We start from the raw sequence: 6,074 nt of genomic DNA on the forward strand, positions 1-6,074 counted from the left end.
GGAGGAGGGAGGAGCAGAGATAGAGAGAGGAAACAAGATTTAGTCAGAATAAATCTCCCGCACGCAGCCTCCAAGGAGGTTTTCAGTAGCAGCAACCACCAGCGAGACGGCAAAGCTCATCTTACACACACACACACACACACACACACACACACTTTCTCTCTCTGTCTTTCTCTCACACACACACATAAACACACATCACCTCAGAGTAACGTGAATGCCTCATTTTACTGTATGCACTGCGCGGCAGTGTCGATATACAGCCCTAACCTGCAGGGTTTGTTCAGAGTCCTCTCCTCACGGACTCTGCTCAGTGTGGCCCTCCCAGGCTTCCATATGCGCATTTGCCTTTTTTTTTTTTCTTCTTTTTTTTTTTTTTTTTTAAACATGGGCGTCACTGAGAGCAGGCAAACGCCAAGAAGGCTACCATTTACCTCAAAAGTGGATTACACCCCCAGGCTGGTGTCAGGCACTACCTCACCTCTGTGGACACGAGGCGGCTGCCCGCAGCCTACACACAGACAGACACACACCATTGTGTAGGGTAACGCAGCAAATGTGCATAATATTTACGCCGGTGCACAAAAAAAACACTCACGTCATGAACACACACACACACACACACACACACAAACACACGTGCGCACGCACACCCTCAGTGCTATCACTTGGTTGAAATGGAATACCATTGAAGACAGGAAGGGCCAGCCATCTCCCCCCGGAAAAAATGTTTTTTTTGTTACCGACTCCAGGGAATGGTACCCATCGCGTTCGGGTTATCTCTTTTTGTTATACGGGACCAAGTGTTGTTTTTTTTTGAGGGGGAGGAAATTTGGATTTACCAGGACGGTGTAGATGTGCAGCCCATTTACGCGAGTAGCAAGAGGACGGATTGGCGGAGAGAATACCGGGGAGAATAAACAACCCTCGGTGGCCACGCCCGTTTAATGAGCAATGCAAAAAGGGATGTTTCCTCCTGCATCATGGCGATCTTCCACACACTCGTGATGGCTGCCGTTAGATCTTCACAGGGAATAAGCTTTCATGCATGCACGGACTGTGCATTAGGCGTAAAAGAAAGAAAGAAAGTAGAATGTTCTCCACCGAAATGAAGCTTCTTAGGAGGCAGCTCAAAAGCTCTTTTAGTCCCCGTGCACTTTACCAACGCTCACCACTATCACGGTAATATCTCCCGGCAGACGTCCATGGCAGAGCCAAAACGACCATTCAAGAATGTTGATTTGATCACAAAAGCCCAGTCTGGTCTGTTCATTCCAATTCTGGGGCCAAGCCACTCTCGCAGGAAGAGGACGAAAAACAGAGAAAGACTAAAGAAGAATCTATTTTATATTTTAAAAAGCCAAGCAGTTCCCAGTAGTTCCCGCTCGGCGCCTGTGCAGGTCGGGGGATCTGCACCCCTGAAGAAGTACCGAAGCAGAGCGACGTGCGGCAGGGATTGTGGGTAATCGACACGGACGGACGAGCCTCGCCGCTCCGACGGAGGAGAGAGGAACTGGAGCGCCCGGTCGGACTCCCAGAAGAAACCCCCCCTTCTCAATCACCACTTTCAGAGATCCATCACCTGCCCTGCCTTACCCGACTTCTATCCCACGACGAAGCCCTTTCCTGGAGCCGAGCTCCAGACTAAATTGCGCCCCTACCACCGTTAAAACGGCCCCCAACCAGCCAGGCTGGTGGGAGCTTTTGCACTACTGCAGCGGTCCTCCCTTTCAGCCCCTTACTCATCCAATTTTAACCCGAGAACTGTTGGATTAAACCAATCCCGTCCCCAATCAACCAACCAAAACCCGCCTCACTTTGGGGCGGGTTTTGAGTGACGGGTGTTGATTTTTAGGGCGAGTTTTGGGTGTTTTTCTGTGTAACAGATGCCGGCAGTCGCAGTGGGCTCAGTCCCAAACCTGACCCGTTAGTCAGTATTAGACCAACAGCACACAACCCTCGCCGCTTAACCCGCGCTGGAGGGCTGTGTTGCATTAATAATTCATTTTCCCATCGACATTTCAAATTTAGATGATCATCTTCTCTCCTCTTCCCTAGTTCCCCCCCCCCCAGTTTGGCCCCAAAAATTATCATTGACACCAAACGGGATCCAGGCCTCTCCCTTGTGAGACAAGGCTGGCCACAAACGCTCCTTTTAGAGGGGCGCCACCGAATGAATGTGATCGGCAAAGCAGCAGCGACGGGAACGAGAGACTTGAGCGCGCGATTGTGAGGATGTACGAGAAAGAAAGAAAGCGCGGGACGGGAAACAAAAACAACAGCAAACAAAGCTTTTCCGACCCTCACTGCCATCATTGACATGGGAGAGAGAGGGCGCCGTGGCCGGTCAGGAGAGACGATGTTAACAAACACTCGGAGGACGGGGCGGCGGCGGCGCAGGGATGCGTAACGGCCTCGCCTTCGGTTCCCACGACAGCCGCGTTACGAGCCCCTGCTCCCATGCCAGCTGACGACCCCAAATGCCCCCCCCCCCCCCCCTTCAGCTCCCTCCAAAAGGATAACCTCCAGCTTTCACACGTGGTGAGGATCAGGAAGAGATCCCTCATTCCAGAGGTGCAGGTTTGGAATTTCCAACACATCTGCGTTAGAAAAAAAAAGAACTGAGAAGAGTATAAAAAAAGAAAAGAGAAACCCTATTGATGTCCTTTGTTCTGTGAGCTGACCGGGTCTGTGTGTGTGTGTGACAGTCAGGGGTTATAATGCTGCTTTACCTTCTGAGTCTGATTTAGATTAAGAAAAGAAAAAAAAGATATATGAAATGATTATGAATCCACAAAACGAGATGAAAAGAGATGACTTTTAAAAAAAAACACAAAAAAAGACTCCTGAACAAAAGTATTGGAGATGTTTTTTTCATTTTATCATTGTTTTCTTATTTTTCTGTTTTTGTTTTTTGACGCTTGAACTGCTTCTGTGTAAAAAAGGAAAAAAACAGCTGTAGTCACTTTTTGACCATGCGTGCAGTGTAACAGAGAATATTTCACTTCTTTTTCACATCTATACTTTGTGTTGAAAAGCCAACTGATCTGTTTGTCTGTGTGTCTGTCCAGTTGTCCGTCCCCTTTTATCAGGAGGAATTTACAACCAACAAAACAGGATTTTTTTAATATATATATATATATATATATATATATATATATATATATATATATATATATATATATATATATATATATATATATATATATATATATTCTTTTTTTTATTAAATGAAAAAAAAACACAAACAGGAAAAATAATGCAACAGAAACTGAAAATACAAAAAAAAAAACTTAAACAATCTTGTCATACCTCACACAACACAAAACTCAAAGGAACTTGGGAGGAGTCATATTTTACAGGCACATGTGAAAGTTCAGAGATGCATATATAGATAAAATATATATATATATATATATATGTATGTATATGTTAAAGATAATATGTGCTTGTGTGTATGCATCAGTAGAAGTTACAAAAGGACTCTTCCCTCAAGCTTTTGTGCTCTACCTTTATTCGGTTGTGAGACGTTAGAGATCATCTGCTAATGTGAGCGCTTCTCCGACTCAAAGGCACAGTCTATAGACAGTAAACTTTAAAATGTGAATGACCCAGAGACTGAGGGATTATGACTTTTGTAATGGCTGAGAGTTTTATGGTATTGAATGTAGCTGACAGGAGGGGCACCCACAACCCAACTTCCACACACCAGCAGAAAAGATAGTGGTGTCACACAGACGTTACAAACAAACTACAAAACTGAGAATATATATTGCCCGTCTGCAAGGTGCAATGTTGTGTATTTTTATATGTATTTTTTTTCTTTCTGTTTTTTGATTTTCGTTTCATTTTATTTTGGCCATAACCAAGGATGTAAATACGGAAGAAAAACACATACACAACACTCAAGATTTATTGCAACAAAAGTAAATTGAACCTCTCCGTCCCCGCTGCCATGTAAGAGAGGGGAGGGAGGGGGAAGGGGGGGTGACAAAAAAAAAAAAGCAAAGTAATGTGTATTGCTTCATACATTTGTATGTATGCACTCTCTCACATGTGCATGTTGATCCATATTCAGAAGTGCCCCGTGACATTAATCATGAACCCTGTGCCTCCTGTTGTTTTGCAAAGAGATAGATTCGTCCCCCTCGTATTCTCACGACGACATCACACACCACACATGAATGCCGACAGTTGTGTGTTTGTGCGTGTGTGTAAGTGTGTTCATCTATGGAGTCAGATTGAATTCTTACAAACTATTGATGTGGGTGTGGCCAGCAGCTACAGTAGCCTATAAGGTTTAGGAGGGTGGGAGGTTGGGGTGTGTGAGTAGAACCTGAGCTGGTTGTCAATTAGAGGGGATGTCGGCTATTGTGGTTGCAACACACCCGCATCAATGTTGGGAAAGGCCAAAATGGATTTCCCCATTTGTCCGCCAACCCATTGCCTCCCAAGAAGCCAGCCTGAAGAAAGAAAATTTAAAATCTCGCATCTCAATTTCTAAAACAAGTCCGTCATACACCTGGACCAGTTTATACCAGGGCCGCCGTTTACACTCCTCACTTCAAGTTTCTTGTATGCAAATGCAAATTTAAGACACTAAGCCCCGCCCCGAGTCGAGATGGTGGTGCTGAACTGGAGCCTGAAGCTGATTGGTTAACGGTCAGAAACACCAGGAGCTTCAGCGGCTACTTCCACAGATAGCTTCCTCAAAACATCTGGATCGAGTGCGTCTGAAACCACGTCCCCGGTTGGTTCCGACAACTAGATTTCCTCTTAAATGCCTCTTAGATGCATTTCCACTTGACTTGTTCTCGCTCCAATAGCAATCCAATCTGCACCCAAAGACACATGAAGTGAAGTGTAAATGGCATCTTAGAGGATGATGACAGTTTGAATATTATTTCTTTCCGCTTTGGTCCACGACGACGCCCCTGAACCAAGCAAAGTGTGGGGGGTTTCGCTGGCTTTGCGGGGGCCCTCCGAGCCCACCATAGATATTATGACCCCAGTTTATTCTCACATGTTGACACATTGGGCAAGGGTGGAGATTGTCTGTGATGTTTTTTGTTTTTGTTTTTTTTGTTGGTTTCATGGTTGTGTTTGCCCCCCCCCCCCCCCCCCCCTTATGCCAAATGTAGAGTTTGTGAAGACATGCAAATAGCAAGATGTCTATGCAATTTCCCTCCTGCTTCCCCGTGAAAAGACAAGCACGGTGCAACAACAACAACAACAACAACAAGGCCCGTCTGGCTTATGAAATCAAATTGGGCCTGGCGTGAGTTCCAGAGGTTCTTCCCGTGACCCTGAAGACCCTCTTCCCGGTGGTCCGGGGGTCTCGGAGAACAAGTAGGAGGGGTACTGGGGATGTTGTGGAGAGTATATGGATTCTACGAGATGTGCTGGTTTTTTTTTGTAAACTGCTCAGAAAGTGGTGTTTGTGTGTGTGTGTGTGTGTGTGTGTGTGTGTGTGTGTGTGTGTGTGTGTGTGTGTGTGTGTGTGTGTGTGTGTGTGTGTGTGTGTGTGTGTTGTTTTGGAAGTGTAGGTGTGTCTACTTGAAGCGATGCTCTCTGTGTTCGTTGGGTTGAGCCTTAAGGCCACAAATTAAGATCTAGATAAGCCCCTAAACTCAATCTTACTGCAATATGTGTGTGAAGCTTTAATTCTTTTATGTCCCGCGACTAACTTAATGTTAAAAGACATTAAAAGAGTATTCCGGGTGGTGGAGGTCCATCAGTGGGGTGCAAGTCTACTTAACCCGTTACCTCTGCTTTTAAGATACGAGGAAAGGATTTGACTTGATTTGCAATAAACAAATCTTTAAAAGAAAAATAACTCTGCATCACCCCACTGAGATGAGAGTCTCCAACCCGCTGACCCCTAGTTGACCTTGAGCACTTAACTAAAATGCACTTTGAATGGCCCAAACCGATCCGCGATAAGTGGAAGAATCTTTGTTGGTAATAATTGTGACAAAATGAAAAAAAATGTAAATTGCACCCAAGCCAAATGCCTTTTGTACCATTTAATGGTTTGTTTGTTTTTTTTATTACGAATTAAGAGTTGCAGCCTT

The sequence above is a fragment of the Taurulus bubalis genome (genome assembly GCF_910589615.1).
Source record: "Taurulus bubalis genome assembly, chromosome: 2".
Taxonomy (NCBI): Eukaryota; Metazoa; Chordata; class Actinopteri; order Perciformes; family Cottidae; genus Taurulus; species Taurulus bubalis.